Source organism: Nomascus leucogenys, chromosome X (genome assembly GCF_006542625.1).
Source record: "Nomascus leucogenys isolate Asia chromosome X, Asia_NLE_v1, whole genome shotgun sequence".
Lineage (NCBI taxonomy): Eukaryota > Metazoa > Chordata > Mammalia > Primates > Hylobatidae > Nomascus > Nomascus leucogenys.
This window is the reverse complement of record NC_044406.1, coordinates 16,838,467-16,859,721: the sequence shown is the minus strand read 5'-3', so window position 1 is coordinate 16,859,721 and position 21,255 is coordinate 16,838,467. Positions and strand designations below refer to the sequence as shown.

At 43.8% G+C, this 21,255-nt stretch overlaps 1 protein-coding gene across 3 annotated transcripts in view; it reads right to left on the bottom strand.

The window, feature by feature from the left end:
• Positions 1-19,867, bottom strand: part of CDKL5 (cyclin dependent kinase like 5) — a 208,295-nt gene extending 188,428 nt beyond the window's left edge. For all 3 annotated transcript variants that reach the window (XM_030807633.1, XM_003261114.2, XM_030807634.1), the window contains exon 1: positions 19,755-19,867. The gene's annotated coding sequence lies outside the window, so the exon portion shown is untranslated. The remainder of the gene's footprint in view (positions 1-19,754) is intronic.
• Positions 19,868-21,255: the final 1,388 nt, after the last annotated feature.

Here is a 21,255-nt window from a genome sequence, read left to right as displayed (position 1 = left end):
CGTGCTGAGTGTGAGGTACCTATAGAATATTCAGGTGTAGATTTCCAGCAGATTACAACAGACACTAAAGCCTGGAGGGGAAAAGTCATGGAAGAATTTAAGCCAGGTATGGTGGCTGATGCCTGTAATCCCAGTACTTTGGGAGGTCAAGGCAGTTGGATCGTTTAAACCCAGGAGTTCTGAGACCAGCCTGGGCAACACAGAGAAACCCCATTTCTACAGGGTGAGGATACAGTGAGCTGTGATCATCCCATTGCACTCCAGCCACGGCAACAGAGTGAGACCTTGTCTCAAAAAGAAAAAAAAAAAGAATTTAGAAATTTAGAAAAACATCTGTATATAAGTGCAACTGAAATCCTTGGGGTAACTGAGGTATTTCATGGAGACAATGACCTATGATAATTCTTGGCTAAGAAGTCAAAATCAAGTAACAGCAGTGTGTAAGGAGTAAGTAGATCATCAAGAAGCCCACACAGGAGGGAGAGAAAGAAATACAAGAGAAGGACATGGAGAACAAGGATGACAATGGAATACATTGGTTCAAGGGGATAGTGATTAACAGTGTCAGGTGCAACAAAAATGTCAAGTAAAATTAGGACTAAATGAATCCACTAGATGCAGCACACAAGAGGTCATAGACATTCTCAGCAAAAACAGTTTAAGCAGCGGTGGGGGTGGGAAGCCAGAAAGCAACAGCTAAAATCTGAAGAGTGAATGAGAGACTACGTGTAAATCGCTCTTTCGGAAGTTTCAATGAGAAGGGGAGAAGTTAGGTAGCTAGGAGAGGATTGGACATGTGGTTCAGGGAAGGTTTCCTAGGATGAGAATCTTAGGCATAAGATAATGGGCAGAGAAAAACGAAGGAGTCAAAAGTGAGACCCTGAGGATGCAGCAATATTACTCAACCTGGGCACTACTGACATTGTGGACCAGGTAATCCTTTGTCATGGGGCTGTCCTGTGCATTGTAGGATATCTATATGCCTCTACCCGTTAGATGCTAGCAGCACATGCATCACCGCCACCCCCTAACTGTGACAACCAAAAATGTCTGCAGACACTGCCAAATGTCTCCTGGAGGCAAAATCTTTACCCCTCCTCCCCAAGTGGACAGCCACTGGGAACAGAATGGGGAGAATGAAGGGGAATAACTGATGAGAAAAGACTGCCAAAGCAGCAGCAGTGAAGCCTAAGGCCCCTGGCAAAGGACTGCCTCAAACAGCAGAAGCATCTCATCCTCTGAGACAGGAGGAGAGGGCAACTCTGGAGAAGGAGGGATAACAAACTGGTAGAAGTTGAAGAAAATCAACCAGACGGCTCAAAGTTCTCAGTGAAGTGGAGGCAAGGTCATGTGCTGAGTATGAGTGGTGTCCTTGAGTGAAAAAATAAAAAAAAAAGCTACAAACACCAGCCCAGGGCTGTGCAGAGAAAGTGACCCAAACAGGCTGGATGCGTTGGCTCATGCCTGTAATCCCAGCACTTTGAGAGGCTGAGGAGGGCGGATACTTTGAGAGGCTGAGGAGGGCGGATCCTTTGAGGTCAAGAGTCCGAGACCAGCCTGACCAACATGGTGAAACCCTGTCTCTATTAAAAATACAAAAATTAGCAGGGCGTGGTGGCATGCGCCTGTAATCCCAGCTACTCAGGAGGCTGAGGCAGGAGATAATCACTTGAACCCGGGAACCGGAGGATGCAGTGAGCTAAGATCGTGCCATTGCACTCCAGCCTAGGCAACACAGCAAGGCTCCGTCTCAAAAAAAAAAAAAAAAAAAAAAAAAGTGACCCAAACAGAAGGGAAAACCCCAAGTCTGTTCTACACAAATATGGAGTCAAAATTTACACTACTTTCCAGGTGCTGGAGACCCATCTGAGAATAGACTAAAACCTCTCTAGACGCAGTGAACCCAAAGGGTCCCATCAGAGACAAATGCAAAACCAGACCAAAAGAGCATCCCACAACCCGGGCATAGGCAAACAATTCTCAAATTGTCAAATATTGCACACCACACGGAGAAACAGCAAAAATCTTGGAGGGAAGAAGGGAAGCCAAATGGGAGATTTCATTCCTCAAAAATTACAGCTAAGAAAATAATCCAGGCCAGGTGCAGTGGCTCACGCCTGTAATCCCAGCACTTTGGGAGGCCAAGGTGGGCGGATCAGGAGGTCAGGAGATCAAGACCATCCTGGCTAACACAGTGAAACCCCGTCTCTACTAAAAATACAAAAAATTAGCCAGGCGAGGTGGCGGGCGCCTGTAGTCCCAGCTACTCGGGAGGCTGAGGCAGGAGAATGGCGTGAACCCCGGGGGGCGGAGCCTGCAGTGAGCCGAGATCGTGCCACTGCACTCCAGCCTGGGCGACAGCGAGACTGTCTCAAAAAAAAAGAAAATAATCCAAAGAGGACTTAAACATAACTATATTTTTAAATGTCCAAAGAAAATGCCCTTATGAAAATTTAAAAGCAGATTTGAAAGAAAATTTAAATACAGGTTTGAAAGAAAATGTAACAGAAATTCTTAAATTTGAAAATATATTCAAGGTGGGGCACAGTGGCTCATGCCTGTACATCCCAGTACTTTGGGGGACTGAGGTGGGAGGATCACTTGAGACCAAGAGTTCGACACCAACCTGGGCAACACAGCAAGATCCCATCTTTTTTTTTTTTTTTTTTTTTGAGACGGAGTTCACTCTTGTTGCCCAGGCTGGAGTGCAATGGCACGATCTCGGCTCACCGCAACCTCCGCCTCCCAGGTTCAAGCGCTTCTCCTGCCTCAGCCTCCCGAGTAGCTGGGATTACAGGCATGCACCACCATGCCCGGCTAATTTTGTATTTTTAGTAGAGACAGGGTTTCTCCATATTGGTCAGGCTGGTCTCGAACTCCCGACCTCAGGTGATCCGCCCGCCTCGGCCTCCCAAAGTGCTGGGATTACAGGCGTGAGCCACCGTGCCCGGCAAGATCCCATCTTTAAAACATGTATATATATGTTTGTACACACATATATATTTGTATTTGTATAAACATCAATATTTATATATTTGACTATTTATATACAGCCAAATGTTTTTAGTGAAACCCTCAATAAGTTAACAAATTAACTGCACAGCTAAAGAGGAAATTAGTGAATCGTATGATAGTTGTCAAGAAATTAGCCAGAAGAGATAGAAATGTAAATTAAAGAAAACTTAAACAACATGAAGGATGTGATGAAAAATCCCAAAACATATCTAAATAATGGTTCCATAAATGGAAAATGGAGACGAAACTATTTTAAAAGATAATGGCTAAGATTTTCTCCCACAGCTGAAGACATCAGGGGTCCTCAGACTAATGGAATACATCAAATAAAAGCAGGATACATAAAACAAACCCACACCTAGAGATACCGCAAAAAAAAAAAAAAAAAACCCTGAAGATCAAAAAAACAAGGAAATAAACAGCAACTCAAAAGTACTGTAAATAAAAAATAAATAAACAAGGAAAAGATCTTAAAAGTAGCTCAAGAGGAGAAAGAATTACCTACCTACAACGAAATTACAACTAAACTGACTGCTGACTTCTCATTAGCAAACAAAACTAGGCCAGGTGCAGTGGTTCACACCTGTAATCCCAGATCTTTGGGAGGCTGAGGAGGATCACTTGAAGCCAGGAGTTCCAGACCAGCCTAGACCCATCTCCACCAAAAAATTAAAAATTAATGGGAGCTAAATGATAAGAACTTATGAACACAAGGAAACAACAGACATTGGGGTCTACCTGAGGGTGGAGGATGGGAGGAGGGAGAGGAGCAGAAAAAACTGACTATTGGGTACTGGGCTTAATACCTGGGTGATGAAATAATCTGTACAACAAACCCATATGACATGTGTTTACCTATGTAACAAACCTTCAGGTGTGCCCCAAAACCTAAAATAAAAGTTAAAATTTAAAAATCTGTCAAAACACAAGAGAATAACATTAACTATCCCCCTCTACTTGAGGGAAAGGGTAAGAGGAAGGAGATGAGCAGAAAAGATAACTACTAGATACTGGGCTTATTACCTGGATGATGAAATAATATGTACAACAAACCCCTGTGACATGTGTTTACCTATGTCACAAAACTTCACATGTAGCCCCAAACTTAAAAGTTAAAAAAAATTCACAAATTTGTCAAAACACAAGAGAATAACATCAAAGTACTCGGGGAAAGTAATTAACCCAAAATTCTGGACCCAGCTCAACAATCATTCAAGAGAAAAAGTACACTTTCACAAACACCAAAACCAAATTTACTATTAAGGGGCCCTTACTGAAATAATTAAGAACATTTTTTAATAAAGAAGGAAGAAACTGAAGAAATAGAGTGAAGAAAGAATGGTAAGCAAAGAAACCTGAAAAACACATGAGTAAATATTCACTATTTTTATTGGTGTAAGGTGGCTTAAATAAGGCAAACTAGCACATAAATAACATTAACATGGAAGAGGGGCTGACAGTTAAGGAGTAATTCATTCCAAACTCTTGGTCTTATTAGCTAGGTGTGGTGGCACATGCCTGTAATCCCAGCTACTTGGGAGGCTGAGGCAGGAGAATCGCTTGAACCCGGGAGGCAGGGGTTGCAGTGAGCCAAGATAGTGCCATTGTGCTACAGCCTGGGCAACAGGAGCAAAACTCCGTCTAAAAAAAACCAAAAAACAAAAAAAAATATGATATGGCCAGGTGCAGTGGCTCACACCTACAATCCTACCACTTTGGGAGGCCAAGGCAAGAGGAGCCTGAAGATATGACTGAATTGCTGTGATCTCATGATAAAACAAGAATGGACAAAGGAGTTGCTGCTTATGGAAGAACAAAGGAACTGTTTTTCTGAGATGAAATCTACTGATAAAGATGCCTTAAACATTTTTGAAATGACTATTTCAAAAATAGACTATCTATAAACTTAGTTGATAAAGCAGCAGCAGGCTTGGAGAAGTAGCTCTAATGTGGGTAAAACGCTATCAAACAGCATCGTATGCTACAGAGAAACCTACAATGAAAGGAGCAGTCAACAGATATGGCAAACTTCATTGCTGTCCTATTTTAAGGAACTGCCACAGATCCCCCAACCTTCAGCAACCACCATCCTGATCAGTCAGTCACCATCAGTACTAAGGCAAAACCCACCACCAGCAAAAAGGTTATGGGTCACTGAAGGGTCAAATGATTGCTAGCATTTTTTGGCAATAAATTATTTTTAATTAAAGCATGTGCTTTTTTTTTTTAGACATAATGTTATTGCACACTTAATAGACTATAGTGTAAACAAAGCTTTTTTTTTTTTTTTTTTTTTTTTTCGGAGACCGAGTCTCACTCTGTCGCCCAGACTGGAGTGCAGTGGTGCAATCCCAGCTCACTGCAACCTCCACCTCCTGGCTTCAAGTGATTCTCCTGCTTCAGCCTCCCGAGTAGCTGGGATTACAGGTGCGAGCCACCACACCCAGCTAATTTTGTATATTTAGTAGAGACGGGGTTTCACCATGTTAGCCAGGCTGATCTCGAACTCCTGACCTCTGGTGATCTGCCCACCTTGGCCTCCCAAAGTGCTGGGATATAGCGTGAGCCACCATGCCCAGCCAACAAAGCTTTTATATGCACTCAGTAACCACAAAATTTGTGTGACTTGCTTTATGGCAATATTTGCTTTATTGTGGTGGTCTAAAACCAAAACTATCTCCAAAGTATGCCTGTATTGTACAATGTAGATAAACATACATACACACACACACACACACACACACACACACACACACACACACCTATTATGGAATAGAACTCAGCATTTCAATGAATTCACGCAATAAATCATGAAAAAAAACTCAGAGATGTCACTCTGGTAGTTGTCATCTTTGGCTCCCCTTCATCTGCCATACTGTAAATGTTGGTAGAAAAGATTCTGGAGCCCCACAGAGAGCTATTAGCACCTACTCATTTACCAGTGTGGATCCAATTATAACAATTACATATCTTGCACAGGTAACTAGACACAGGACAGGCATGTCTATAGGGTGAGCAGAGAGGAGGGTCCACTAGATAGGCACCTGATATACCACTGCACAAGGAAGAAGATACAGACATGAGGAAATGGTGGGGGGCAGGGGGGCAAAAAGGGGCACCTTTGATAAGGGAAGTGTTTATTGAGCACTTCCTATATGCAAGGCAATGTGCCACATACTAAGGGTACAACAGTCAACACTCCATGCCTCCACAGAGCTTACAGTGGAAAAGATCCTGGGATGTAGCTAAGGTACAAGCATCAAAGCAAAGCATGTAATACATAAATAAACATTACTTCTTGCAATTCTCCCAGCTTTATATGCCCATCCTTAGATCCTTGTCTTTTTTTTTTTTTTTTTTTTTTTTTTTGGAGATGGAGGTTCGCTCTGTCCTTCAGGCTGGAGTGCAGTGATGCAATCTTGGCTCACTGCAACCTCCACCTCCTGGGTTCAAGAGATTCTCCTGCCTCAGCCTCCTGAGTAGCTGGGATTACAGGCACGCACCACCACGCACGGCTAATTTTTGTATTTTTAGTAGAGACGGGGGTTTCACCATGTTGGCCAGGCTCGTCTTGAACTCCTGACCTCGTGATCCACCTGCCTCGGCCTCCCAAAGTGCTGGAATTACAGGCATGAGCCACCTCGGCCAGCCAGATCCTTGTCTTTTAATGCACCCTCTGCCTGTAAGCCCTTTACCTGCACCTGACATTCTGGACTTCCTTTAAGACTCTTCACAAGCACTCAAGAGTCATTTCCTTTCGCAGTCCCCTTAAGTGCCTGTTAAGTGTACCTCTTCAGGCCAGGCATGGTGGCTCACGCCTGCAATCCCAGCACTTTGGGAGGCCAAGGCAGGCAGATCATGAGGTCAGGAGTTTGAGACCAGCCTGGCCAATATGGTGAAACCCCGTCTTTACTAAAAATACAAAAATTAGCCGGGCATGGGGGCACATGCCTGTAATCTCAGCTACTCGGGACGCTAAGGCAGGAGAATCACTTGAACTTGGGAGGCGGAGGTTGCAGTGAGCCGAGATTGCACCATTGCACTCCAGCATGGGTGAGAGAGCAAGACTCTGTCTCAAGGCCGGGCGCGGTGGCTCACGCTTGTAATCCCAGCACTTTGGGAGGCCGAGGCGGGCGGATCACGAGGTCAGGAGATCGAGACCACGGTGAAACCCCGTCTCTACTAAAAATACAAAAAATTAGCCGGGCGTGGTGGCGGGCGCCTGTAGTCCCAGCTACTCGGAGAGGCTGAGGCAGGAGAATGGCGTGAACCCGGGAGGCGGAGCTTGCAGTGAGCCGAGATCGCGCCACTGCACTCCAGCCTGGGTGACAGAGCAAGACTCCATCTCAAAAAAAAAAAAGACTCTGTCTCAAAAAAAAAAAAAAAAGAAAAGAATGAAAGAAAATAACTCATGGCAAAAGCGAACTCAATTCAAGGCTGAATCAATATGTAGATTTCAAAGGAAATATTTGAAGGAGGTGATGCTGCAGTTATTCTTTGCATATGTGGAGAGGAGCAGTGGGCAATAGCATTGTTTACAGGCATAAACTAACAACTTTACACCAAGAAAGACTTGAATGAATGCTCACAGAATCACCAAGGCAATCACAAACTTAGTATGGCAAAGATTTCCTAAAAAGAATTCAGCATGTAGGGGCATTTATTGTCGGAGAAAGATATAATCTTTTTTTATATCCTGATTATATAATCAGGATATAAAAAATAACACCTTTATAGCACTTATATATACATAAGCCCACCTGAACATAAAATGTTTAACAGAGACCAATTTAAAGGTGTAAAAGGTAAGGCCACAGAATGTGAACCAGATTTGAAAATGGTGCTCTTGATGAAGAGTAGTGCTCCTATACAATAGTAACAAAATTTTCTAAAAACATTCTGGGTGCTCACATGTGATTTCATAAAACATGAAATAGCATAAATGCTGAGAAATATTAAACTAGATCTAAGACACTGTATTTGGAAGAACAAAAGAATAAAGCAAATTTAATGAAACATTTCATTAAAACATTAAATACTTTGAGCAGATTAAAGGTGTCTGGAGGGAAAAAAACAGCAAAGAATTTTAAGTTTAAATATGGAAGAGAGCTAAAGCTGTTAGAAAAAATATTCTAATTCAGTTATAAATAGAAATGACATTCCTATATAAGGTTAACAGAACAGTGAGGGATAAAAGAAAACGTACCTTTAGAAAATTAAAGGGAATTTCTACAAAAACAATGAAAGGAGTACCGCAGACGACAATCAATCAAGAAAGGAGTTACAAAAATTTTAATGAAACAAGGGAAGAATATTTTACCTTGCAGAGATTATGACCTTTCTGGTAAATTAGCAAGGTTCCATTGAACTAAAATTCTTGGGTTTTGTAGCATTTCATTTCATGTCACACCCCTGGTTAAAATCTTCAACCGTTTCCCAGGAGACTTAGGGCAAGTTCAAAAACCCAGCAAAATGGCCTACTAAGCCTTTTCAAGACCTGGCCCCTGTTGCCAACTTCTGCTTCAATGCCTGTTTCTCTATTTTCTGGTCGTTTTAGATTTCTTTCAGGTTTTTTTTTTTTTTTTTTTTGTCAAGAGTCTCGCTGTCACCCAGGCTGGAGTGCAGTGGCATAATCACGGCTCACTACAGCCTCCAGCTCCTGGGCTCAAGCAACCCTCCCAGCTTACTCTCTGGGAGTAGCTGGGACTACAGGCACATACCACCACACTTGGCTAATTTTGCGTTTTTGTAGAAATGGGGTTTTGCCATGTTGGCCAGGCTGGTCTCGAACTCCTGGGCTCAAGTGATCTGCCTGCCTCAGCCTCCCAAAGTGCTGGGACTACAGGCGTGAGCCACCACGCCCGGCCCTCTTTCAGTTCTTTAAAAGGTTCTGTTGTGCAAAAACCCCAGCTCTCTCACCTTGCCTCATCACATTTGCACCTTCTGTCTGGAAAACTTATTTCCCCAACTAGACCAGGTCCTTCTCATTCTTCGGGTCTCACTTAAATGTTACTTCCTCAGAGCGACCTTCCCACCTCTTCCCCCAAGGACAGACTCTCCAACCCTACTCTGTTACATACAGTTGACCCTTGAACAACACAGGTTTGAACTGCATGGATCCACTTATACCCAGATTTTTTTTCAATATAAATTACACTGAGTGTGCCTGCCTCTCCTGCCTCCCCTTCCACCTTCTCCACCTCTTCCGCCTCTGCCCCTGCTGAGACAGCAAGACAACCCCTCCTCTTCCTCCTCAGCCTACTCAATGTGAAGACGATGAGCACATTTATAATGATCCACTTCCTCTTAATGAATAGTAAGTATCTTTTCTCTTCCTATGATTTTAGTAACATTTTCTTCTCTGGCTTACTTTACTGTAGGAATATACTACATAATACATATAACATACAAAACAATGTGTTAATTGACTATTTATATTACCAGTAAGGCTTCCAGTCAACAGTAGGCCATTTTAGTAGTTAAGATTTTGGGGGGTCAAAAATTATACTTGGATTTTTGACTGCATAAAGGTCAGCACCCCAACCCCTACGTTGTTCAAGGGTCAAGTACACTCCCATAGTGTTCTGTAGTTCTCCTCTGCCTCCATCTCAAGACTAAATTCTTTGGATGGGCTTGGTGGCTCACACCTGTAATCCTGGCACTTTGGGAGGCCAAGGTGGGTGGATCCCTTGAGGTCAGGAGTTCGAAATCAGCCTGGCCAACATAGTGAAACCCCGTCTCTACTGAAAATACAAAAATTAGCCAGGTGCAGAGGCACGCACCTGTAGTCCCAGCTACTTGGGAGGCTGAAGCACAAAAATCGCTTGAACCCGGGAGGTGGAGGTGGCAGTGAACCAAGATCACACCACTGCACTCCAGCCTGGGCGACAGAGTGAGATTCTGTCTCAAAAATTAATTAATTCTTTGAGGGAAGGGCCTACTTACATTTTATCACTCCATGCAGTCTCCAGCAAAGTCTGGCACACAGTACATACTCATTAAGTAATATTTGTTAAATGAATGAAGGACAGATCCTCAGGATGTAGGACAGATTATTTGAGAAATATATAATTGATAAAGTATAAAATAATTATTTGCACAAAATTAGCTTTTGTCTACCCCAACTATTTTCAGTAAGTACAATTAAAATCAAACTGTTTCTTTTCATTTGCATTGCTAAACTTGAATTTAGTGGTCATATCAGGAATAATGATTACTAGCAATTAAAGTTAATATATCCCATAAGCGGCTGACAAACCTTGGTGGCGTGTGTGTCTGAGGGTGTGGATAAATTCTAGGATATGTCACATCTGACCCAGCCTCTGATAATCTGTGAAGGATTCTACTCATCAGGAAATTAGTTTCTAAAATCAGCAATGTCAGGGTAATCAGGTAAATCCGGGTCAGTAAGTTGTTCTTCAACTATTACTTACCACCTTTTTTTAATCTGTCATATCTTCCTCATGAGACTGTATATGCTTACTTTAATTATCAAAATACAACCTCATACTTCCAAGAACCTAATCTTTAAACATAATACAAAATCTTTTTTTTTTTTTTTTTTTGAGATAGAGTCTCACTCTGTGGCCCAGGCTGGAGTATAGTGGTGTGACCTTGGCTCACTGCAACCCCTGCCTCCCAGGTTCATGGGACTCTCCCGACTCAGCCTCCTGAGTAGCTGGGATTACAGGTGCGTGCCACCACGCCCAGCTAATTTTTGTATTTTTTGTAGAGACAGGGTTTCACCTTGTTGTCCAGGCTGGTCTGGAACTCCTGACCTCAAGGGATCCGCCCACCTCGGCCTCCCAAAGTGCTGGGATTACAGGCATGAGCCACCGTGCCTGACCCATAATACAAAATCTAAAACTGATATCTAAAATTGCAACTTACCTAAAATAACGTAAGGTAATCTTTTTAAACAATATATATTATTTATATATGTCTTGTTAATTTCCAGAAACCAAAGTGTTCTTACTATCAAAATCAAGTTACACTAGCACTTCATGTTACCTATGCCTATTTCGAACCAGTTATGATTGAACTGACAGTAAACTATTAATATCAGACCAGTGCCGTGTGTCTAACCTGTTTGCCATTAAAAATCCAGACACAACCAACCACACAAGGAGTTACTGATTTACCTGCCTGGTACATATAAGGATCACTTTCCATAGAGAAATGTTCACCTAAAAGCAAAGAAAATTAGATACATTTTCCAAAACACTTTACTTCTAACCAAACCATTACATTCCTCTCCTATATGTACCCAAAAAAATAACATCCCTACGCAGTGTCCACCTACACAAGCAATACACTGAGCAAAGGGGGAAACCTGCACAAGTGGGGATCAGCCTGTGCTGATGAGACTTCCCGTTCCCCCAAGCTGGCCTTACTCCCCAGCCCACCCTAGAAGGTAACTAAGAAGAAAATGATGCAGGCAGGAAAAGGCAGTTACAGTACCTTGCATGTTAAGCTGTTAGCAAATCCCATCACAATCCAGTCTGAAGTAGACAAGGTGTCTAAATATCTCAATTTGATGAAGCCTGCTCTATGACATGCGCATTAGGCATGGATCTGTCAAGGGAGATTAGAGGTCCAAACAACAAAATGCACAATGTCATTAGCTTAAAATCAAGAAAACCAATTGTTTCCCTCTGCTCTTACATTTGAAAGTAACTTTTTCTTGCACAATAATTACATTACTTTTACCTTCATTTATTTTCCCTGCATTCCCAACATATCACCAAGAATGTTGTATTTTATTTGCTCGTTTAAAAAAGATCAAATGAAAATAAAATTTAAGCCACAAACACAAGGTAATTTATATCATTTGCAGTTATGATCCTTTAAATTCTGCTACGTTATGCTTAGGCAAGAACTTTTGAAAATACAAAAAGCATTATGAAATGATACTGTGTGTGAAATTTTTTTTTTTTTTTTTTAATTTAAACGGAGTCTCGCTCTTTTTGCCCAGGCTGGAGTGCAATTAGCGCAATCTCAGCTCACCACAACCTCCACCTCCCGGGTTCAAGCAATTCTCCTGCCTCAGGCTCCCAAGTAGCTGGGATTACAGACATGCGCCACCACACCTGGCTAATTTTATATTTTTAGTAGAGATGGTTTCTCCATGTTGGTCAGGCTGGTCTCGAACTCCTGACCTCAGGTGATCCACCTGCCTCGGCCTCCCAAAGTGCTAGGGATTACAGGCGTGAGCCACCATGCCTGGCCGAGAAGTGTATTTTTTTTTCTTTTCTTTTTTGAGACACGGTTTCACTCCTGTTACCCAGGCTGGAGTGCAGTGATACAATCTTGGCTCACTGCAACCTCTGCCTCCCAGGCTCAAGCCATCCTCCCACCTCAGCCTCCCAGGAGGTTGGGCCTACAGGTGCACACCACTGCACTCAGCTGATTTTTGTATTTTTTGTAGAGACGGGGTTTCACCATGTTGGCCAGGCTGGTCTCAAACTCCTGACCTCAAATGATCCACCCGCCTCGGCCTCCCAAAGTGCTGGGATTACAGGCATGAGCCACCCACGCCTGGCCTCCAGAAGATATTTTTTAAGGACATCTTTTAGGCCAGGCACAGTGGTTTATGCCTGTAATCCCAGCACTTTGGGAGGTCAAAGTAGGGGAATGGCTTGAGCCCAGGAGTTCAAGACCAGCCTGAGCAAAACTGTGAGAACCCATCTCTACAAAATACAAAAGAAATTAGCCAGGCATGGCAGCCTGCACCTGTAGTCCCAGCTACTCAGGAGGCTGAGGTGAGAGAATCACTTGAGCCTGGGGAGGTGGAGACTGCAGTGAGCCGTGATCACACCACTACACTCTAGCCTGAGTGAAAGAGTTGAGATCCTGTCTCAAAAAAAAAAAAAAAAAAAAAAAAAAAAGACATCTTTTAAGATCTACATGATTTCATTTGTCAACGCCTGATGACAAAAAGATCTAGGTTGGCCAGGCACAGTAGCTTACACCTGTAATCCTAGCACTTTCGGAGGCTGAAGCAGGCAGATCGCTTGAGCCCAGGAGATCGACACCAGCCTAGCCAACATGGTGAAATCCTGTCTCTACTAAAAATACAAAAATTAGCCAGGCGGGCCAGGCATGATGGCTCATGCCTATAATCCTAGCACTTTGGGAGGCCGAGGCAGGAAGATCACCTGATGTTAGGGGTTCAAGACCAGCCTGGCCAACATGGTGAAACCCTGTCTCTATTAAAAACACAAAAATTAGCCAGGCATGGTGGACATGCCTGCAATCCCAGCTACTCAGGAGGCTGAGGCAGGAGAATCGCTTGAACCCAGGAGGCAGAGGTTGCAGTGAGCCGAGATCATACCACTGCACTCCAGCCTGGGTGACAGAGCAAGCCTGTCTCAAAAAAAAAAAAAAAAAAGGAAAGAAAGAAATTAGCCAGGCGCAGTGGCGTGTGCCTGTAGTTCCAGCTACTCAAGAGGCTGAGGTGGGAGGATCGCTCGAGCCCAGGAGGTGGAAGTTGCAGTGAGGTGAGATCACACCACTGCACTCCAGCCTGGGCAACAGAGTCAGACCCTGTCTCAAAAAAAAGAAGAGAGGTCTAGGTGAAGCAAGTAAATAGGGTTAAAAAAATCTCATTGACAGGAGAGAATTTTGGGGGGTGATGGAAATGTTCTAAAACTGGATTGTAATGATAGTTACACCAACTCCATAAATTCACTTAAAAATAATTGAATCATACACTAAAAAGGTGACTTTTATGGTATGTAAAGTACACCTCCATTACGTTATAAAGAAATCAACAAAATTTGTAATCCCAGCACTTTGGGAGGCCGAGGTGGGCGGATCACGAGGTCAGGAGATCGAGACCATCCTGGCTAACACAGTGAAACCCGTCTCTACTAAATATACAAAAAAAAAAATTAGCCGGGCGTGGTGGTGGGCGCCTGTAGTCCCAGCTATTCAGGAGGCTGAGGCAGGAGAATGGCGTGAACCCGGGAGGCAGAGCTTGCAGTGAGCCGAGACCGCGCCACTGCACTCCAGCCTGAGCAACAGAGTGAGATTCCGTCTCAAAAAAAAAAAAAAAAAAAGAAAGAAATCAACAAAATTAACACACAGGTCCCATCTGTGTAGAAATATGGTCCTGCTTTGGCCAAGATATTTCTGGCCCTGAGGCCCTACAGTATTCATCAGCACTTTCTAACTTTAATAAGTAACAAAAGTGATTTTAATCAATTACAGAAAAAGATGTTAAGTCTTCTTTTTTCCTAACATGGACTTCTAAGTGTTCTTTTAGGGCACATAACTGTTTAGTTCTCTTAATGATGGGTCTTGTTTAAAAAAAAAAATCACGGCCAGGTGTGGTGGCTCATGCCTGTAGTCCCAACACTTTGGGAGGTCGAGGCAGGAGGATCACCTGAGGTCAGGAGATCGAGACCACTTGGCCAACGTGGTGAAACCCCATCTCTACTAAAAATGCAAAAAATTTAGCCAGGCGTGGTGGCAGGTGCCTGTAATTCCAGCTACTCAGGAAGCTAAGGCAAGAGAATCACTTGAACCCGGGAGGCGGAGGTTGCGGCGAGCCGAGATCCCATCACTGCACTCCAGCCTGGGCGACGGAGAAGGGGACTCATCTCAAAAAAAAAAAGAAAAAAAAATTAAAAATTTAAAGAAAATTTGTTTTAATCACAAGAAGCTTTAAATAGCAGAAAGTTCTACTTTCACGTAGAAAAATTTTCAGAGTCCAACCTCTGTATTAGCAAACAATGGGTGGGCGCAGTGGCTCATGCCTGTAATCCTAGCACTTTGGGAGGCTGAAATGGGTGGACTATCTGAGCTCAGGAGTTCGAGACCAGCCTGGGCAACACAGTGAAACCCCGTCTCTACTAAAATACAAAAAAATTAGCTGGCATGGCGGCATGCACCTGTAATCCCAGCTACTTGGGAGGCTGAGACAGGAGAATCATTTGAACCCAGGAGACGGAGGTTGCAGTGAGCCGAGATCACGCCATTGCACTCCAGCCTAGGCAACAGAGCGAGACTCCATCTCAAAAATAACACACGCACACACAAAATAATAATATATCTCTATAGACTTTACCTCCAGATTTTATTTCACTGGTCATAATTACACAAGAGGTGCCCATCTGCAAATTATAATGGCTGCCATTTTACTTCAAGGGTATATCTAAGCCACAAAATTGAATTCAAGGAGTATCTTCGTAGCCTTTATTAGTGTAGCAAATTTAATCAAAGTCCATCAAAAGTTATAATGCAATATCCAGAAACATGAAATACCAAGTAGCTAATTAGAAACAACTACCTCATTTTTGGCATGATTATGTACAGCCTTCATTTATGAAGAAACAGAACCTCTGTTAGAAAAGTCTGACCCTCTGGTTAGAAAAGTCTGCACTTCCAGTTGTCCTATCCAGCAGTCCTGATGGATTTGAGTTCAGTCCCCCATGTGACTAAAGGTCCAGCAGCCTTGCCAATGTAGCCCATGAACTCCAAGAAGCATATGTATACCTTCAGTACCACCCCAGGCATGATATACAGTAGGAACTCAAAATACCCTTGGGGTGGGCCTGGCAGTGGCTCATGCCTGTAGTCCAAGCACTTTGGGAGGCCAAAGCGGGAGGATCTCTTGACACCAGGAGTTCAAGACCAGCCTGAGCAACATCATGAGACCCCCCACCTCTATTAAAAATAAAGAAAAATTGGCCTGGTATGGGAGCACGTGCCTGTAGTCTCCAGCTACTAGGGAGGCTGAGGTGGGAGGATCGATTGAGTCTGCCAGGTTAAGGGTGCAGCAAGCTGTGATCACATCACTGCACTTCAGCCTGGGCAACAGAGTGAGACCCTGTGTCAAAAATAAATATGCTTGGGAAATCAGTTTCCTAAAGAGAAGCAGAAAGCATGGTTTTAAAGAGCACAGCTTCAAGTCAGACCAGTTTGGATAGCAATTTTGCTGCTTCTGATGACTAGCTGGGTAATCTGAGCAAAGTACTTTATTTCTCTGAGCCCATTTGACATGTATACAGGAGGTAAGAAGACCTGCTTCATAGAGCTGTTGTGAGAACACACATGTATTCATGCAAATAAATTATTTGCCACAGTGTCTGGCATTCAGTAAGGCTCAAGAGATGGAGTATTATAATTATTACAGAGAAGACTGCCCAAAAGAGAGACCACACCCAAAACTTGACCCTGATTAGGATTATCTCAAACACCAATGTTTCTAAGAGCTTAATTCAAAGTATTGACAATCAATTTCAAATACCTGAATGGGCTAGTTCCTTTTAACCTAATAAATTTCTATTAATTCCCAAATCTGAAATATTTAAATGTTATCAGTTGAGTTATCACCCAAGCTCGTATCTCAGTGTGAAGAAATGTACAAACTTGAATGAGAAATGAGGCCAGATTTTTGATTAATTCAGTCATCCATGCACTGCTCTACACACATAAAAAAAATTCTAAAAACGATCAAAACCTAAAATCTGAACACTAAAATTGTACGTCACCAACAAAAGGTTTCTAACGTCGAGCTTGAGATTGAAAGTAAATTAGAAAAACCTCCAAACAGAAAGTTTAAATGTAGTCTTTTAATTGCATTATCGTCCTAAGTTGAAATGTAGTCCAACTGATGCCATGATCAGATGATAAAGAATCTGTGAGATTGTTATCTCCTCCTTTATCAAGAAATTTGATGTTGCCAAATTATTTGATGTTGCAAAAAAAAAAACTTTAAAATCTAAAATTACCCAATTCTGAGTAAATAGCTTTTTCTACTTAGAAAGCAACTTAATACTTCAAATTGTGCTATTCTTGTACCAAAGTTAAGGGTTATCTAAAAGATTTCCCTCATGTTTTAGATCTATGCATGTGCAATAATTTATTCCTAAATGCCTCATATTATTTGACACCAATTTATTACATGAAAAAGTCATATCCCCACAGTAACTACCAAAAATCAGGTGCTGTGTTAGCATACCTTCTAATATCTAGAGGAAATAAAGATCACCACCAGTTATCAAAACGGAAGGGGAGAGAATGTGAATTTTAACAGACATGTTGAAGAAAACCTATTTTCCTTGCTCTCTTTACAAATTTCTTACAGCCAATTTCTCAGATAAAGCTAAATTTTCTTTTACAAAGTAAATTGAAATGAAAATCATAATGAAAGGTTAACTTTCTGCAAGAGAAGCCACTGTCATTTCCAACAATGCAGCTATTGTTAAGAGTCTCTCACAGATTCCTGGACACAGTGGTGAAACAAGGCTAGGGGTGATACTTAAAGGAATTTCTCCACCTCTGTCTTTCAGTTTGTAATGTAACAATACTGTACCTTCAAAGTAGAAACACCATGTAAAATCTGGTTCCCATTAACTGAAACTGCCTTAACCCCAAGCAGCATATTTGCAACCGAATACAACTGATTCGCAATCAGTCAACCTTCTATTACCCATCTATGCGAGACGGCCCTGCAATTTCTTTCAATGGGAGCCTTTCCTTTTAAAACCCCAGGGGACACAATAGATGCCACACTCTGATTTAAATAATTCCAAGAAAATTACAGTATAAACAAAGGCAGACTTAGGGAACCTGCATAAGTAAAAATCAAAAACCTGAGAAAAAGGGGTAAAAAAATACCAATCACAAACCCCTAAATCATGAATAAATTTTAAGACTGAGCCAGGAAAAAAGGAATACTCTCTGGACAAAGAATTCTGTTTCGAATTTTTTAAAAAATATATCAGATTTTGATTTTAAAAAATTTAGGCTTAGGAAATATGCTAAACAACAAAACTGGAATACTCAACTGTTTGATATATATACATCTAGCAAATTAATCGCTGCATTGACTATGTTAAAAAGGCAAGACAATTCAAAAAGATTTGATACCCTCTCCAATTGAGGAACCCCCAACTACTCTAAAATGGCAGATTATTTAACACTCTTGGAATGGTTAACTTTATTTAGTATGCCTCTTTTGGAGTTCTATTATTTAATACAGCCAAACGGAATTTTTCCCTAATTAGGTTTCCTTGTACTTGTGAAATGCTCAGCATACAGTGCTGGCAGCATCAGCTCTACAGCTTCTCTCTTCTGGCTCCTTCCCCCCTCACCCACCCTCACCCCCCACCCCCGCCCCGAAAAAAAGATTTCCTTCCCAAATGTTCTCTTCTCTGCATTTGTCAACAGAAACACCTACTGGTGGTGTCAAACTGCTAAGACTGCTGCAGGCTTCCTTATTCCTGGTTTCAGTGTCAACGCCAAAAATTCTCAATCCTAAAATAGTACTTTTAACAAAAAGAAATTGAAAGTCTTGCTAGGTACTCAACCTATCATATTCTCGAAAAGCAGCACACCTTTTTAAAAAATCTATTATTAATGGACCCTAATTGGATTGTTAATCATAAGATCATACTATCCCCTTCAACACTAAGATACAGGAACAAGTAAATATAGCCTCTTTACATTTTGTGAATAAAACATTTTAAAACACTTGAAGGAAATAAAAACAAATTTACATCTAAGTGTCACTCACGTGTAATTCCGAATAGCCTCGGTGAATATGTCTTTTTTGTAACCCTACAGCAAGAAACAAGCTGGAAATGTTCCAGCAGATGTTACCTAAAACGATAATCCTGTTCTATACACATCTCTGTCTCCTGTTTCAGACAAACGCTCTCAGACAAATTAATTTGTGTAATCTTTTACATTAACTATATAACCATTACGTTCAAACCTAATTCAGATGCACAGAAAGAAATCATTCGGTGTCAACAATACTTTCTAAAATCAGCTTAAATTCCAGCCAATTAAAATAGATTGTGCTAACAGAATACTGATCTGCAACTACTTAAATATCACAGCACCCGTCTAATCTCACTGTAGAGATACTAAGGTCAGGCTTTTCTTATTCAGGCATCTGTTCTTTAACACTCAAGTGAAGCGAAAAACAAAACGCTCAAGGAAGATCTGCCTTTACACTGAAATATGCTCAGGTTATTTTTTTCCCCAACGTGGGCACAAAACGTGTCAATGCAAGGAGGACCTGTTCGTTCTGGGAGACGGTTCCAAATCCCAGAATCCGATTTCTATGAGGGTCCAGAGGGTATGAAGGTCTGAGAAGGGGCCATTCTTCTTCCCCGCACTATGCCAGTCGTGAACTTCACAGCATCGCCTGAAACTTGTTCGGGGGAGGTTGCGGAGCCGCGGGGCCGGCGGCGGGTCGCTAGCCCACCCTCGCGGGCAGCCAAGGTCAGAAGGGCTAGGGCCGCGACTGACGACCCCTGGCGAGTCTCGGACTCCCTCCGAACTCGGGCAGGGGGCTCGAGCGCGCAGGCCCCTCCTCGGCGCCGGCGGGAAGGGGCTTACCTCGCCGCAAGCCCCGGGGAGCTCGTGCCGCGGGAGCGGCGGGGCGGGGACGCCGCAGACCCGCCGCTGAGGGGAGCCCCGCGGGGCGGGCTCGACCCACCGCCCCTCTTTCACACCCTTTCGCCTCCCCACACCCCAAAAGACAGCCCCAGCCCCTCGGGGGAAGCCCTTCCAGAGGCGCAGGGGAGCGCTGAGGAGGGGCTACTCCGGGCTGGGACGTCCTCACCGCGTCGCCCCGTTCCGGGGGGACCGGCGCCGCCGCCCCTTCCCTCGTCCGCCCGGGGGGACCGGGTGGGTCCCCACTCTCAGGAGAAGCTGGGTGGACGCGGGGCCGATGTAAGGGTAAGAAGGCTTGGCGGGCGGGTGGCGGCGCGGCTACTCACCCCGCCGAGTCCCCCACTTCTAGCAGGGGACCCCACAGCTCCTGAAGACGCCGTCGCCGCTTTACCTTCCCCAGCGGCAGAAACAACTAATCGAAACCTCCGGCCCCGCCCTCTAGCAGAAGCGAACGCGCAGCCTATTTTGCTAACTGCCCCGCCCCAACCGGCCCGTTCGGACCAATGGGAAAGCGCCTCACATTTTGCCCGATCCCGCCTTTACCCCGCCCCGTTCTGGTAGGAGCCAATGAGGAGGAAGCGCTTGTCCTGGGGTACGGGCTCGCGCCGCTCGTGCTCGAGTCTCCGAAGCCGAAGAACGCTGGTTCCTTATACAAGCTCGCCTGCGCGCTCTCGCGCGCGCCGCGACTCTTGGCACGCCAGGTTTGGTTGCCCCGCCAAGCCCTAGCAACCTGGGCTGGAGAGGCTGAGAGGGGCGGGGCCCAAGCCTGGAGCCGACGCCGGGGGGAGAGCGGGGAAGCAGGGAGAGGGTCGACGGTGGTGGGGTGGGGAGATCGTGACTGAGAAAGGGGTGGCTGCGGGGGTAGGGGGTGGCGAGGAGGCCCCGGAATCCGCCTGTCACTGCGGAAAAAAGAGGGAATCCTGCCTGCAGCGCAGCTATCCTGCCCTCCCTCCGGAGGGACCCGTGCCGGGGGCTGGGGTGGGGGAAGTCGGGGAAGAGGGGGGAGAACACACTCGGGGCGGGAGCTGAGAAATACAGGATGGAGGATGGTTTATCTCTGTTGTTGGTAAAAATGATATCGAAGTCCATTGCTGCTGCTGCCCAACTGTTGCCGCTGCGTGTGCACACACACACGCACATATGCACACCCACAACACACACTCACACGTACACTCATCCAGCAGCTTGCGGTCCCTTGGGTGAGTTAGGCGCAAAGACCTAGCAGCTTGAGGATTCCTTACACAGCAGCTGGGCGCGTGCAAAGAGCTGTTGCAGCAGTAGCAGCAGCAGCAGCAGCAACGACCCACACCTCCGCTTCGGTCCGATGCTCTGCCACGCAAGATCCCCCAGCTGGCTTGAAAGCAATGAAGTCATCGCCCAACCAGTAGAAATGTAAAGATCTTAATACCCACCATGGATCGGGTTTTCAAGGAGGATGAAGAGGTGATGAAATTGAAGGAGATAACATTTCCAATGCTACTTTTAGAAAATAGAGAAAAATAATTTTTTAAAAAAGACGTTGGGGACAAATCTATGGAAAGCTGCATAATAATTTTCACTTTAACAAGCAAAGGAGAAAAATAGGGTCTCTTCTGGTTAGGAAAAGCACGAAAAATAGGCAGTGTATGAGGTCATAGCAGCCACCAAATTAGAAAGATGCAGTAGATATTTTGGATAAAATCCATTTAATCTATTCCTGTAGTGAATCTGGTAACAATATGTAGCAGCATGCTCAGTTTGGCCACTTGATACCAAGCCAATAGGATTTTCTTTTTCATAACGGTGAATATTTGATGAGGAAATGAAAGTGGAAGCATATTAGAAAAT